The 16,867-nt window shown below is 43.2% G+C and overlaps 1 protein-coding gene across 7 annotated transcripts in view; it reads right to left on the minus strand.

The window, feature by feature from the left end:
- FYN (FYN proto-oncogene, Src family tyrosine kinase) overlaps positions 1–16,867 on the minus strand; it is a 217,716-nt gene that overhangs the window by 108,145 nt on the left and 92,704 nt on the right. For all 7 annotated transcript variants that reach the window (XM_058734998.1, XM_058734993.1, XM_058734999.1 and 4 more), the window contains one exon: positions 12,690–12,759. The gene's annotated coding sequence lies outside the window, so the exon portion shown is untranslated. The remainder of the gene's footprint in view (positions 1–12,689; positions 12,760–16,867) is intronic.

The raw sequence follows: 16,867 nt of genomic DNA on the forward strand, positions 1-16,867 counted from the left end.
TATTTAGGAAGCAGTACTTACAGAGGTAACTTGGGTGCTATTTTGAAAATTACACACTACTATTATTATCCTAAGATATAGTTGTGCATGTATAACAGTTTGTCAGGGGAAAGGCAAACTACTGAGAGCATCAATTCAATTCAGCACACCTACCGTGCTGGATGTCTACTGCATCAGGCAGTGTAACTAGATAGATCAGGATAAATGAACTGAATAGTATCAGAGGTTGGTCAAATCACTCTAAAAACAACTGATGTCATAATGACCTTCTTCTTCTTCTTTTTTTTTTTTTTTAACTTTAGAACCAAATTTTGAGAGCCATTCCTTTGAAAAACAGGCATAATATTTTCCACTTCCTTGCCTAATCATGACCCAGGACTCATGTTCAGTGGCTTCTCTGTGAAATTTTCCTAACACTGCCTACCCCATTCCATCTTCAAGAAGACAGTGGGGTAGAACTGGGAATGTGTGTGTGTATTCACATGTATGTGTGCGTGTGCACATGTGTGTGTTTGTTGGAGGGTCTTCCTTTCCTTTTTTGCTCCACAGATACACAATACTCATATTACACTTTCCACATTGCATCCCCGTTGTTGGATCCCAGTCTCACCCATAAAACAAAACCCTCAGGGTCATGTACTGTGTCTCAATGTACCTCTGTTTTCCCAAGGTAGGAACAATGCCCAGCACTGCTCCTTAAATGTTTTCTGAATGAATAAATGAATGTTTTGACTATGAGCTTTATCTCAGACTCCAGAGTGTCTGATAGTCAAAATATTCTCCGTGGTGGGTGTCAAAAATTTCAATGCATGCATATAAATACATTTCAGAATAAGTTTATTAAAGTATAACTTACATCTAATAAAGCTGACCTTGAGTTTTGACAAATGGACACAATTGAGCAAGGATAGGTGGTTCTTATGTACTTGCTTGGATCCTGTCCTCAGAACTGTGAGGCTTGGGTGCCAGGGTTTTTAACAAACTCCTCTGGTGATTCAGAGAAGAATCCTTGGAGTCGATGATGCTGTGCCACTGAATTCTAGATTTCCTTGCCCTTCCTCAGCCCCATCCATCACTCTCAGTCAACTATTAATATTGAAGATGAAACCAAAACGTTTCTACTCAGCATAACACTGGAAGCAAAACCTAGGTAACTCAGCCACTTGGCTGGAGTCAACTACAATTTCTGGTTGCTTAGCAGAAATACAGCTACTAAATGATATTTTTAAATGAACATGAGATATCCACCTAAAAAAAATGCCTTTGAATCAGAGTGAATAAAAGGACTATAATTTAATAAATGAGGGACTAATCCAGAATTACTGTAGGGAAGGGATTGGGGTGAGAGAAGAAATCTGCCCTGACAACACATTGTTTTGATTCCAAATGCAACCTTCCACCTAAGTTCAAGGGGCTTTGTGAATGAGAGAGACTGACACAAGGTCAAAACTTAAGGAAGGCAGTGCTGAAGGAAAATAGAGGAAATTCATTTCATCCTTCCAATACTGGAGTAGGCCACAGGACAAGAGGGGGGAAAAAAGGTATTATTTTCTCTAGCCTTTATTTAACTGAGAATGTTGGAAGATGTGGAACCTGGCCTCTAATTAAGAATATGGGAGACACCTGGGTGGCTCAGTCGGTTAAGCATCTGACTTCAGCTCACGTCGTGATCTTGAGATTTGTGGGTTCGAGCCCTGCATCAAATTCTGTGCTGTCAGCCTATAAGTGCAGAGCCTGCTTCGGATCCTCTGTCCCCCTCTCTCTGCCCCTCCCCCACTTGCACTCTGCCAAAAATAAATTAAAAAAAAAAAAAAAGAGTATGGGAGAATCTTTTCCCGATTCAAATTTCCATTTTTATAAATTAGGGTTTCTATTTGGGTGAAGTCCATCATAACAAACACCAGGAGCCCATCACCATTCTTCTGTCATTCCCCACCCCCCCCACCCCCCGCCCCACTCATGATTATATTACAATTGAATACTTCAAGTAATAGGGTCAATAGCCAGAGACTTGACATTTAGTGGAAATGGAATCTGACCTTTACTAATGTTTCATTGTGAACAGTGTTCTTGGTTTCATTGTGAATAATGCTTAAGATGGGAGTGATGTATTGACTAGTATTTGACTAGTTAAAAAAAAAAAAAGAAACCATCATGAATCAAAACAGAGACATACTTGGTATCAAAACAGCTAAAAATTGTATACTATGCATACTTGTTCTGCTGAGGTCCTGGGACACTACTAGCCTGCATGTGTTTTAAGAGTCCATTGATTAGAATGGATTTTTCTGAAAGGGTGAATTAAAAAAAAAAATCACCCTGGTTTTGCAAAATGTCACTGAGTTACCCCTAAGAGAAAGGAAATCATGGAAACTGCGGTGGAGACATTTGGAAGTATGCTTCACACTATCATTTACAAGGCAGGGTATGTCGGTCTCACCAGCTGCCAGGACTGGTGGAAAAGTGCTGAGCTAGGGGTTAGGACCAAACCAAGCGTCTCCCTGTAATTAGAGTTAGTTGGGGAAAAAGTGGCACACAGAAGACAGAAACATGTGGCCTCAGACTGGGGCGGAGGTGGGGGAGGACAAGAAAGCTGATTAAGTTTCTCTCTCAAGAGATTTCAATTAAAGAATCTAGTTGGGTGTGGCCCTGGACGGCTCTGCTGCCCGTACTTGTAGCTGTGAGCCACATGGAACACTTGAAATATGGCTTGTGTAACTTGAGATGAGCTGTTGAGTATAAAATACACACTGAGATTTCAAAGATTTAGTACCGAAATGTTCCCACAATTTTTAATATTGATTGCATGATGATATAACAGTTTAGATACATAGTAGGTTACAGTGTATCGTTAAAACTAATTTCACCTATTTCTTTGTACTTTCATTTAACATGGCTACTAGAAAATTTTACATTATGCATGCTCCTTGCCTTCTATTTCTATTGGACGGCACTGATTTGGACCCTCATTTCTTCACTTGTTAAATGTTACTGGGAGTGGAAACCTGGATCGTGGAGGGTTAGCATGGGAAGAAAAACATTGTGGACAATGAGTGACAATGTCAGGGTGGAACATTATGGTTATTACTTGCTGACTGAAAATGTTAACTTCAGGAAACATGAGGAAGAATCACAAGAGACCCAAGCTAATTAGGTCTGACCTGGGTCCCGTTCAACCTGCCTGTGCCTCAGGTTGCTAACCTGTAAAAGGGGAGGGCAGGACTAAATTCCTACTGGCTGAAGTAAGACCAGAGAGGGCCTCTACCTGCAATTGTTTCCCGTCGCTTCAAATTCAAGGATAATTTCTGCTAAAAAGAATCAGAAGTAACCTAACTGGTCTGTATCCTTGGCCAACACTGTGACGCCAACACTGTGGCCCATTCTGAGAAGCACTGCTATTTATCTGCGACCGTTCTTCTCCTGGGAACAAACTCACAGTTTCTTCTGTGACTCATTAAAACAGTTAAATATACACAAAGAACAAGGAGTGCAAGGTGGGGAAAACAGACTTCATCTCCCTGATAAGGGTTCAGACAACAATTTGAAAAAGAGAAGTCCTAGAGATGATATCCAGAGGGAAATGTATTTGTTTTCTTTCTTTTTTTGTATTTTTTTTAAGTTTATTTGTCCACTTATTGACAGAGAGAGAGAGAGAGAGAGGTAAAGAGAGCCTCCCAAGCAGGCTCCACGCTGTCAGCACGGAGCCTGATGTGGATGTGGGACTTAAACTCATGAACCATGAAATCGTGACCTGAGCTGAAATCAAGAGTCAGACACTTAACTGACTGAGCCACCCAGGCGTCCCATATTTGCTTTCTTCCCAAGCTACAGATGAAATATCTACTATTGTGCTCTTGACCTACTAATTAAGAAATACAAGGTTTTATAATAATATATCAGTTAACGACTTTTCTCCATAAAACCCAACCTTCCCCCCTCTTCAAAAATCAATCACCCCTCAAATCAGATTTCAAGAACATTAATTTCTGTTTAAAGAGATGTTAAAAAACAAGCAAGCAAAGCATTCCATTTCTAAACCAAGCCTTGGCTGATGTGCGGGGGCCTCAGCTGGCTGCGGCCCAGGTGCTGGAAGCTGGTGATTCTGCGGACGAGCGTCAGAGTATATAAATCAGTTACCCACATGGAAAAGTTGGGATGGTTAAAATACAGACCGAGATTTCTGATAGTACTGGGCCCACATCTGTCTGAGCCCCAGTAGCACCTGCAGCTTTTAGGTGTATGTGGCTTGTGTTTCTCCAGCTGCACAGCCCCATCCTGGCTGACTTTTCCTTGTTCACAGACTTACCCAGTCAGGTAGGCACTTGTCTAAGGCAAGCACTGTAGGTGGGAGACACTGCCAGGGGTCAGGGATCAGAGGGAACATGGCAAAGTGGAAAACCCTGGCTCGAAGCCTGACAGATCTGGCTTGGTATCAACTCCACCATAGGAGCTGGGTGACCCTAAGCAAGTCCCTTTGCTTGCCAGTCTGAACTGTTGTGTGTGGGGGAAAGTGAAATAAATTCTATAGTTAAGGAGCCTATGTGGTACCCTGGCAGGCAGCAGTAAACGGCTCTGTAAAGTTATTCCTTCTTATCCTAAAGGCAAAGAAATGTGTTCAGCATAATCTATTATCACAGCAAAGTCTGGCTGACTGCCAGGGCACTGGCTAAAAAAAAAATCATCACTGTAAAAATATGAAGGTCATTCACTATAAAGAACTGAGGAAGAGAAAGCAAAGGGTAAAAAATATCACCGTCCCAATGTAATAACGGGTACAGGTGAGGATTATCCATTGATACTCAAGGCACTGGGCAAAAGGTAGGTGGGTGACAGGATGTTCACAAAGGATCCATGCACCAGCCCACAGATGCCTTACTGACCCAAGGTGTATGTGAACATAGGGGAGGTCTGGTTACCACCGTATTCAAGAGATCAAGCAGATCACTCTGGATGGAGGGACAAGCTGACACCATGGACCTCCTGCTGTGATAGAATATCAAGCATCTATCACTACGTGTGAGGTATTTTTGCCAAAAAATGTTTCACCTGCATCTAATCCCAAGCCTCTAGATCTAATGATTTTCAGGAAGAGAGAAAGGGCAAGTTGAACAGCACCATGAAGAAACAAGCAAGGCCAAAATACAGGACATTCTACACTACATGTAGCCTGGACAACTGGGGAGGTCTTAATATGGAGTGGATATTAGCTAATATCATGGACTTATTGTGAATCTCTTAGCTATAACAGTATTGTGATTATGTGGAAGAATTCGTATTCTTAGGAGATACGTGATGAAATATTTAGAGGTAAAGTGTTAAGATGTTTGCAATTTTCTTTTTCTTTTATAATTTTTTTTAATGTTTATTTATTTTTGAGACAGAGAGAGACAGAGCATGAACGGGGGAGGGTCAGAGAGAGGGAGACACAGAATCCAAAACAGGCTCCAGGCTCTGAGCTGTCAGCACAGAGCCTGATGCGGGGCTTGAACCCACGAACTATGAGACCACGACCTGAGCCAAAGTTGGACGCTTAACCGACTGAACCACCCAGGTGCCCCGATGTTTGCAATTTTCAAATGGTGCAGAAAAAATTTATGTAATGTACGCTATATATGTTATATATAATACGTATAAATATAAATACGTTTAAATTGGAAGAAGGAACAAAGAAAGCAAATGTGGTGAATTCAGAACAATTGGTGAATCCAGGTAAAGGACACATAGGTGTCGGTTTTACCATTCTCCCAAACTGGCGGCTCTGAAGTTTTTCAGAATAAAAAATTGGGAAAGAAACTGGAAGAGAGAGAGAGAAGCAAAATATAATAGAAAAGAAAAAAAAATCACATGTCACTACCTCCTCTTAATCCCCTCGACATTTATATTCAGGTCAGCTTCACTGTGTCTCTTCATTCAACATGGTTATAGTTTTACCACTTTAATAAATTTCACGTGTGCTCATTCAGACTGATGGAGTACTGTTTTGACTGCTTTTTTGGCTGACATCAAAACCAAACTTTAAACAAGGCTCCAATACCAGGCTCTGGATGTGCATCAAGTAGGTATGAAGCCTAAGATACCATATCAAAAACTCCTGAAATTGACACCTAATTCCCTATCCAGACGGCTTTTAGGCCAGGAAGACTGGATCAAAGGTGGAACATCCTCTTAGGCTTTGATCTTTTTTCAAAGATGGCACTCTCTCGAGGCGCCTGGGGGGCTCAGTTGGTTAAGTGTCCGAGTCTTGATTTCGGCTCAGGTCATGAACTCATGGTTTGTGAGTTTGAGCCCCACATCAGGCTCTGTGCTGACAGTGTGAGCCTGCTTGGGGTTCTGTCTCTCCCTCTCTTTCTACCTCTCCCCCGCTTGTGCTCTCTCTCTCTCTCTCTCTCAAAATAAACAAACTTCTTAAAAAAAATAATATGGCACTCTCTCCACCTGCATTGGGCATTGACAGAGGAATGACAGGTACAAGGTAAGTGGTCAACCCAGTCACAGAGGTCTCAGAAACCACATACGGCACGCTGTGCCTATGTTCAGGCGCATAGAGCAGCAAGGGCACAACCCAAAGAACAGTCTCTCAGAATTCAAACTTTAATGCAGTGAGAGCTCCCAGTGATGCAGGAATTAATTCTGTGATGCCTTTAAGATGGAGAGGGCCATAAAGGGTCTGGATTCAAACAGCAGAGATACAAGCTCAGTTCTACTGCACAAGTTAGCCGCACAACTTCAGAGCAGTTCTTTGTGGGGGTGCAACAAACACTGTGCCGGGGACAGCTCTTCACTGGGCAGAACTGTCTTAGGCACCGTAGGACATTTGCCAACCACCCAACCCCCACATCACCACATGCCAACACTGCCTCCAGTCTTTGAGAGGGGGACAACAAAGAGTCCCAAATGCCTCCTGCCTCAGTCATGGGCTAAATTTTCCGAGTCGCAGATTTTATCTGGGGATAATACCTGTTCTACCACCTAAGAAGGGATTTGGGAGGACCAAATATGCCACAGCTCCTTATAAACCTAAATTATCTATACAAACGATACCACAATACCCACTGGCACAGACAGCCTTACCAGTCAGAGGCAGGTCTACAGAGTGGGTCCTAATACCTGTATCCCACATGGGATCTATTGCACAGGGTGAGCTGTCCAGTCACGTACTAGAATATGCAACAGCTACTTATTCTGAGAATGTTTCCCCTCCTTGAGTGGCAGATTCTGGTTTTAAGCATTGCCGCAGACCAACCCCACACTGCAGTGTAAATTTTAGAGGGAGGGCTGTTGGTGGATTTATGCACCACTGGAGCAGACAAGAAGGATGGCGGTCTCATAGTAGCTTCAAAGAATCTGGCTTAGGATGGCACCCAAACCAATCTGGAACGAGGACACTTCTCTTAGTGAGCAAGAAATAGCTTCCAGGGTCAAGAGAACAAGGTAACAGAATATGGTGCTCTACCCTCCCATGCACAGCAGAGCAAGGAGCAGCATGCACTGGTCTGACCTTCAAAATGCCTGATCTGTTCTTTGCATCTTTCAGCCATGCTTATGGGAGGGAATCTTAGAGACTGGGCAGGGCTTTATATCAGTGTGCACAACAGTCACTTGGAGAGTGACACGAAGAATGCACCTGCCACAGGGGTTCAGATTCTGTCCATCGAGAGTGGGCCCAGGCACCTGTACTCGTAAATAGTCTCTCTGGGTGATTCAGATGCAGGCCACAGACTGCATCTGTGGAAAACAGGGACACCTCTCCAGAGATTTCTACAGTTAGGAGGCTTTGCCTTCAACTCTCCCCCATGGAGCCTTCTGGCTCTCATTTTATTGCCTTCATGACTTAGAATTTAGGTAAAAGTGCTTCTCTGCCCTCAGATGTGGCTATTCTGGGGGGTTAAAAAACTGTTCTTCCTCTACCTCTGTTCCTCCTCCCCACCCACCTACCATACACATTGTGTAAAGGAAAAGCTGATTTTATTTTGTTGATCTAATCTCTCCTTTATCATTCACTTTCAAATGAGGACTAGGAAACATTGACTGGGTAGAAAGTTCCGACCCTTCCTTTAAGGAAGGCCAAAGGCCTCAGGTATTAATAGGGAAGTGAAGGAGGTCACCAAAGGCAGAGTTGGGAAAGGGCACAAGTCCTTTTTTTTAATACTTTTTTTTTTTTTTCTCAGAAAGAGAGAGAATGAGAGAAGAGTGGGGGAGAGGGGCAGAGGGAGAAAGAGAGAGAACTCAAGCAAGCTCCACGGTCAGCACAGAGCCTGACATGGGGTGGCCCTGGGATCCTGACCTAAGCCCAAATCAAGAGTCGGGCGCTCAACGGACTGTGCCACCCAGGTGCCCCAAGGCACAAGTCTTGAAGAGCAAAGTGCAAGTGGATACCGACTCCAGCTCATTAGCTGTGGTAAAGTGGCCTCCAAAAATTACCCAGGGGTTGGAGAGGCAGTGTTGGCAAATAAGAAGCTATACATGTGTAGCTTTTCCATAGTTTCTTACATTAAAATATTTAGCACTGACATGGTTTTAGTCTCACCTGACACTGCTTACTATTCAGCTTTGGTACATTCCTCCAAATTCTATTCATCTTAAAAAACAGCAGGCTGATGAAAATGCAAAATCTCTGGGCTTGGCCATCTGAAATGAGATCTTTTACCCTTGTCTTCTCCAACGTTCCAGAATGCATTTTTTGCAAAGGGAAAGATTATCAGAAAAGGAAAAATGCAGAGTAGTAAAGTCGAAAGAATATTATACTGAAGGTTTTGGTGAGAAAATATTTATGTCCACCAGCACAAGCCACACCCTTTCTGGGAAGATATTACTAGCCTTGAAGCTGGGTTAGTAGATCCCAAAATATACCTCACAAAAAGCACAGTTACCCTCCCAAAATAAGCCCTATAATTAAAGTCTTTTCAAGTGGATTGTCCTATATCACAACTTGACATACGTTGCTTTAATCTCCCTGCTTTAGCAAGTGTAGCCATCTTGGGCTACAAAAGCTCTCAATAACTTACACTTAAACCAGACTGTGGTGTCACTAGGAAACTGATGCAAATAAACAGCCCTGTGTACCAAAATACCCAATCTCAATCATCTGTAATGAGATCTCTCTCCTCCCTAAGCACATTTTCATCACACCAGAATCGCTGCCCTTGATTTAAAAGGAAGGACTAGCCCAGATTGAAATACCATTACATCTCAAAGGCTATCTAGAGACAGGCACTTGTGAAGAAGCTGGGGCCGAAATTAAAATATGAGACAACCTCTTTTGTGTGAATGTGAGGATCATGTTGTGTGAGTCTCATTTTCAGTTTACAGTCATCAGTATAAGCCTTCAGATGCCCATCTGTCCTGCTGAAGTCACGTCTTGCTTGGAGTCAGGGGCAATGTAAGAGAGAGTCTCTTACGAGACCTTTCAGCCCTATGATTCTCTGACCAAACCTCTTCACGTTTTCTGGTTCTATATTGACCTATAACTAAATGCCAAAATATTAAAGATTTTATACCTTCAAAATAATAAGTACTTCGGGTATTAAATTTTAAAAATTCCTTCTATATCAGGTTTCTCAGTCTCAGCAGTTTTGACACCTTGGGCCTGATCATTCTGCATGAGGGGATTGCTGTCCTGTGCACTACAGGATAGTTAGTAGTGAGCAGAATCCATGGCCTCCACCCACGCGATGCCCATAGCACACAACTCCCCACCCCCTGCTGCGACAACCAAAAATGTCTTCAGACATTGACTAGTGTCCTTTGGGAGAACAAAATTAATCCAGGTTGAGAACCACTGCTCTCTGTTTATATATTTACATATCTCCCCCTGGTATGGCTGGGTGGGCGGGGGTGGGGGGGGAGGGTGGTGGGGAGTCTAGATTTTTCAAGGCACTCACAAGTTTTAATTTTAAGAATTTCAAACTTCCTATGACTCATAATGAAGAGTCAGGACATGTGATACAGTGCTACCTTGAAAGATTTATAAAGAACACTACTGCTGTCTTAAACAAAGGGTGGTGAGGCTTGCCCTCATTTCAGTCAAGACGCGTAAGAAGACGGATTTGCCGTCACCCTATCTCTTGGATGGCTCTCCTCCCTACTTTTAAGAGTTCCATTCTTTGAAGACTACCGTTAACAAATCCTTCATGTTCCATTACCAGGCACTCAGTACTGACTGCAAAAGAAGAACACTGGGGTTGGGGTCTCCCGACATCGTCTATAGATGCAATGGCCCATGGTACCAATGGCCCACGGTACCGCTGGTGGACCAACCACCTCGGGCAGGGTTCCCAGGGCTGGGCCACGTATCCAGGAGGGGTGTGGTAAAGCAGATGCTTCCTCAAGGAGAGGCAGGGTGGGAGGGAGAGGGAAATAATATCAGGAGACAAACAGTACAAGAATGGAACATGGTAAGTTCAGCCCAGAGAGGGGAAGATGAATGATGGAGAGTGTCTCCAAATACCGGAAGGGCTGGTGTGTGACAGAGTGGAAAGACAGGTCTCTACTTAGAAAGTGACTAAGAGCATAGGCGGCTCAATAATATTTATCACAGGCCTTCCATTGTGCCAGGCACTGTCTGGGCACTGAGACCAGAGGAAGGAAAAAGACCAAGGTCCTGCTTCATGGAGCATATGTCATAACTCAGTGTAAAGACTAGAATGCTTTCCTTCCCTCCCTGCTTCCCTTCTTTCTTTTTAACAATTTGAGCTAAACACCCAGGTATTTGCTCATTTTTTTTTTCCCATTGTAAAACTACAGTTTAATTAACATAGAGCAAAATTCAACCTTTTAATGTAGAGTTCTATGAATTTGCAGGAAATATACAGTTGTATCAATATCACCACAGATGGGGGCACCTGGGTGGCTCAGTCGGCTGAGCATCTGATGTCCGCTCAGGTCACGATCTCGCGGTTTGTGAGTCCAAGCCCCATATTGGGATCGTTGCTGTCAGCACAGAGCCTGCTTCAGATCCTCTGTCCTTCTCTCTCTGCCCCTCCCCTGCTTGCCCTCTCTCTCAAAAAATTAAACAAACAAACAAAAAATATTGCCACAGATCAAGATCCAGAACAACTTCATTACTCTCTAAAATTTTCCTGTTTCCCTTAACTTTTTTTTTTTTAATTGGCGCAAGCTACTCTTCACATAGCAAGCTCCCTACCCCTGAGAGAATCTGGACTGCCCTTTGTCACGGGTTCTGTAGAAGAGATTTGATTTTGGCTCGAGGGAGAATGGGCTGGACACCCCTGAAGCTGTGTCCATCTCTCCAATTCTATGAAACAAAGGGGTCCACTTAGGGACACCTAATCTTAAACACCAGCTCATCTGCAGTGACACAGTTGATTCCCTCCAACCACAGGAAAAGTCCCATCCCAATGCCGAATTCTTGTAGTTAAAGCTCAAAAATTTAGTCTGATAACTGGATCTCCAGGAGGAGTACATAATAAGCACAGACAAAAAAGTAAATAAATAAAAATAAAGCTTTGGAAATGAATGCCTAAATACGGTACCCGAGACCCAAACCACGGGGACCATCTACTCCCAACCCGTCTTTTCCTTCTCATTATTTTGGTTCACAGTAACATTGACTCCAAAACTGAATGGAACTCAAACGAACTCCAAACTCTAACTGCACTTGGCTCCAAAGGTAACAGGAAGGTAAGTTAAATTAGTCAAGCACATCTAAGAATGGGTAGGCAGAGGTGGAGAAGACAGCAAATATCTTGGGGTTCCTACAAGGTGTTACAGAGTGGACTCTGGAGGACGGACCGTGGTGACCAGCTGTGACATCTCTTGTGACAGCAAATGTGGTGTGACCAACCCATCCCCAGTGGCCCTCCTGCTGGGAGATATGTACACCTTTTGGTGGTCTGACTTCAGTGGCAAATGTCTAGTTTCCAAACGACGCCGTCCTGTTATCAAGAATAACTGCTTTATTGAACACCTACTATGCCCCAGCACTACCTAGCTCATTTTATTCTCATGACAACCTTATGACGGAGGTAACATTACAAGCCTCATTTTACAGATGAGGAAACTGAGGCTCAGGGAGGGTATGTAACAACCAGTTAGTGTAGAACTTAAACTTCAACCCAGGCCTCCTGATCTCGAAGACTGTTCTTTTTACTACTGCTAGCAAGGTCTTCTGGGTGGTTGCTGAATTTAATGTTCTTGGCCTCTCCGGCCACTGTCATGCTGGGACTGGCTCCCAGACGTGCTGAGTTCTTGCTTCCCTTCAACTTTCCATTTCCCAAGCAGATAACTGACTATTTCTTGTTTCAACAGATAGGCCATAAGGATCTCTCTGCAGCGGAGAATCTTTGTTGCTGTTGTTATTCTATTGGTCTGCAGTTTATTACTCTTATAGTCCATGTTAGACTATACTCATATAGTCTAGGTTACCTAGACAACAAGCTCAACTGTCAAGGGTATTCTTTATCCTATATTCAGAAACTTTCCTAAATCTAGATTTCTTATTAAATCTGAGAAAACTCCATATTTCTAATATTACTTAATAACATATCAGTAACAACAAGAAAAAAGTCATACTGTTAGAAAGTACCAACTGAATGTTACATCTAATGATAAAATCCCATTTTGTCTAAATTTAGTGCAGATGTAAAAGATGCACAAAACAAGGCATTGGCTTCCCTTTTGGGCACCATTTTACAACAAAAGATATTAGAAGTAAATGCAGCAACACTTACCAAAATTTCCCCCGACTATCACAAACTTCATACACACCACATGTCTTCTAATACAGCTGCTGGACCAGTCCTGAAAGACAAACCACAACAAAAGGAAAAATGCATCGCTAAACAGAAGTAATTTACCCTTCTGGAAACCACAACATCTTCCTTGTTTGGGGCACTCATCAATGTACCAAACTCTTACTGCCAGATTCCTTTTTGTTTTTCACAGGAAGATGAAACCAATTTACAAATTAACTCAGCACCCACTAATAACAAATAAATTAAAATCGGGACAGTGAAATAAACCAGAAATTGTGCTCATACTCTGTTTGAATTTTTAGCCCTTACTTAAAATAATTGAAGACAGGGGCGCCTGGGTGGCTCAGTCGGTTAGGCGTCTGACTTCGGCTCAGGTCATGATCCTCATGGTTTGTGGGTTTGAGCCCCGCGTCAGGCTCTGTGCTGACAGCTCAGAGCCTGGAGCCTGCTTTGGATTCTGCGTCTCCTTCCTTCCCTGCCCCTCCCCCACTCATGCTCTGTCTCTCAAAATAAACAAATAAATAAAAATTTAAAAATGTAAAAAATAAAATAAAATAATTGAAGACTAAAGAACTATGCAAAAAGACCTAAAATTGAAGTCATAAAAAATTTCTCCCTCAAACCAATTCCTCTTCCCTGTTTCTTTAAATAATATACTCTCTTCTCCCCTGCTGGCTGAGAGACCCTCACCTTTCTTTTCTAGACTTCATTTTCTTATCTGTAAAATAGGGATTATTGTATTGACCTCCCAGGGTGGTTATGGAGATTAAATGATATGAATTTAGTGACATAAATGTCACAGAAAGGCTTAAAACAGCAGCTGGCATGCAGTAAACACTCAGAGCATTCGAGGAGCTATGATCTTTCTCCTAGTCACCCAGGCCTGAAAGCAAACACGGCCTTCCTCACCTCCACTGGACACCGTGGTACTGGCCTTTCTTTCTCATCCTTCGGGCGTGCGGGACTCACCGCCTTCCCTCTCTCTTATCATCACACTGGTTGGCATCACACCTTGCAGAAACTCAATTCCTGGCCCCCAGTTTCTTCCCTTCAAATCCCACTCTCACGGCTCTGCAAGGCATCCTTCCTAAACTGAACTTAAAGCCTTGTGGAAACACCTTCTACCGCTTCCCATGACCTTCAAATTTCTCTGTGAAATTACATTAGCCTGGGACTCCAACTTCTCTCTGCTTTGTCTCCACATCTTCCATCGGAAGATGCAGTCACCAGTCCTGCCCGAGCCTGTGGATCTGCTGGTTTCTTCCGTGAGTGTCTCTGCCCCACAAATGCTGGTAAGGGGCCTAGCCATTTTCTGAGGCAGGGGATCTTTATTCCTTTTGTGCCACTGCAGCCTAGAGACATGTTTCTCAGAATGTTTTGATTTATTTTTATTTTTAAAGTGTATTTTTGAGAGAGAGTGCACATGTGAGTGGGAGAAGGGGAGACGGGGGAGAGAAGGGGAGGGAGGGAGGGGGAGGGAGGGAGGGAGGGAGAGAGAGAGAGAGGAGAGAGGAGAGAGGAGAGAGGAGAGAGGAGAGAGGAGAGAGGAGAGAGGAGAGAGGAGGGAGAGAGGAGAGAGGAGAGAGGAGAGAGGAGAGAGGAGAGAGGAGAGAGGAGAGAGGAGAGAGGGAGAGAGAATCCCAAGCAAGCTCCATGCTGTTAGTGTGGAGCCAGACATGGGGCTTGAACCCACAAACCATCAGATCATGAGCTGAGCTAAAAGCAAGAGTCTGATGCTTAACTGACTGAGCCACCCAGTGCTCCTCAGAATAATGTTTTTAAATGCTTGAAATTAATACATGCAATGAACAGGATTCAAAAGAGGTATACTGATATGCAGTTATCAAAATACATAACAAAACGGATTTTTTTTATATTTAAATAAGGTCCAGCAAAAATCTAATAATTACTGTGATCTGAAGTACTATTGGGCATAAGTGGTATTTTAGAATATCTGTAACTATAAAGTAATATGAAAACACCCATAATTTCTATTGGTGACAAATAGCTAGTGCTACTTTCATAATAGAAGGAAATGTTAGATTTCTTTCTTTTTTTTTTTTTTAATTTTTTTTTCAACGTTTTTTATTTATTTTTGGGACAGAGAGAGACAGAGCATGAACGGGGGAGGGGCAGAAAGAGAGGGAGACACAGAATCGGAAACAGGTTCCAGGCTCCGAGCCATCAGCCCAGAGCCTGACGCGGGGCTCGAACTCACGGACCGCGAGATCGTGACCTGGCTGAAGTCGGATGCTTAACCGACTGCGTCACCCAGGCGCCCCTCTTTTTTTTTTTAATGTTTATTTATTTTTGAGAGGGAGAGAGAGACAGTGTGAGCAGGGGAGGGGAAGAGAGAGAGGGAGACACAGAATCCAAAGCAGGCTCCAGGTTCTGAGCCATCAGCACAGAGCCCAACGCGGGGCTCGAATCCACAAACTATGAGACCACGACCTGAGCCAAAGTTGGACGCTTAACTAGCCACCCAGGTGCCCCGGAAATGTTAGATTTTGATTAATGGTTAGTAAAAATAAATTTTTCCACCATCCAATTTCACAGACCCCTGAACTCCATCCATGGACCCCCAGGTCATGAGCCCCTGCTCTTAGGCCTGGCCTACCTACTTCTCCTCTTCGTGAGCTCTTTCTAACTTGATTTGCCCAATGTGCTGTTATCTTACCCCTGTTTTTCTGTTTTCAAAAATTATGTTTTATTTGATATAGATACTTGAAATACACTTCTGTATCCTACTTTTTAAGCTGTAAAGGAAGGCCCTCTTTTTTTATTCCTTGCATGGCAAATAATGCTCTGCCTCATAGCACACACAGGAGGGAAGGCACACAGCCAGCACTGTTTGAATGAGTGAGCTCAAGGGCTTGCTTCCTGCCCCACACGGACTCAGCTGATAGGACTATTATGTCACCTCTCTCTGGCAGCTTGTGAGCTCCTAAATATGTAGGCAGGACACCTAAACACTCCATATTCAAAGTATAAACTACTGAAATGAGGCAACAAATTGTTCTCTTCTTTTACTTCCCTTTAGAGAGGATGCTCAGATCTCCCAAGAACAGGCTGGACATCACACCATCCTGTCACACAGGGGGCTCTTGTGTGACACAAGCACAATCCCTTCCTTCGTGGAGCACCAAGTCTAGAGCTTTCCCCAGCTAGTGTACAGTAGATGGGATTCTCTCAATCTTTCAGGGCTTTTGCAAAGACAAGAAATATCCAGTGATTTCCTAAGTATGGATACCTTGGTGACCTATAAAGACAAGGCCAGTTAAGGTTGCTCTGGCTTCTCACTGGTCTCAAGAATATGAGCCCGTGGTCCCAGTAGATGGAGGGGTGAAATGTCACCTTCCCTAAGTGACGTTGTCCTTGTATATGAGGCCAAAGATAGCAACTCAACAAAGAGACCGCTTCAGGAAAGTTTACTCCATACCTGGCTGCGTACTTCACTCTGAGCCCCCGGGTCTGTGATGAATCTGCCTCAGGATAGACCAGTCCTTTGGTCTTACCAGCTTTGTCCCTAAACAGCTGCAGCTCACTACAGTCAGAAAAGCATGTGACTCTTGACCTTGGGGTTGCGTGTTTGAGCCCCACGTTGGGTGTAGTCTTGAACTTAATAAACTTAAATAAATAAACTTAACAACAACAGAATAGCTCTTCCTTTTCAAATGACAAAAGTATAATGGTTTCCTCCACTCATAAGGGCACTGTGACCATTTGCTTTGGAATAAATTCACCACTGGCAGCATCTTCCATGCTCGCCATTATATCAAGTGACGCTTAGGACAGTGAGGGTATACTCTCTCCCCCCAGAGAACTACAAAAGATGAGATACCTATTCAAAACAAAGGCTGGCCTTGGCATACTCTTTTTAAACTTAAGGACGTTTATATCCATCTCACTTGAATTTGTTCTTCTTGAGACACACTAGGTATATGGTATTAAATAAAAACAGCTTAATGATAATGAACAGGAACATGACTGTTTAATCTTTTGTTTCAAGAATTATGACATATACATCCTCGTAAATTAATAGTAAGATATTTATAGGCATTCCCACACAACACACTGCACTGCATGCACTTTTTGTTTCTAATACATATCATAGACTATGTGCGGCTCCTGATTAAAGGTAAGATCTCATTACC

This window comes from Neofelis nebulosa, chromosome 6, assembly GCF_028018385.1.
Source record: "Neofelis nebulosa isolate mNeoNeb1 chromosome 6, mNeoNeb1.pri, whole genome shotgun sequence".
Classification (NCBI taxonomy): domain Eukaryota; kingdom Metazoa; phylum Chordata; class Mammalia; order Carnivora; family Felidae; genus Neofelis; species Neofelis nebulosa.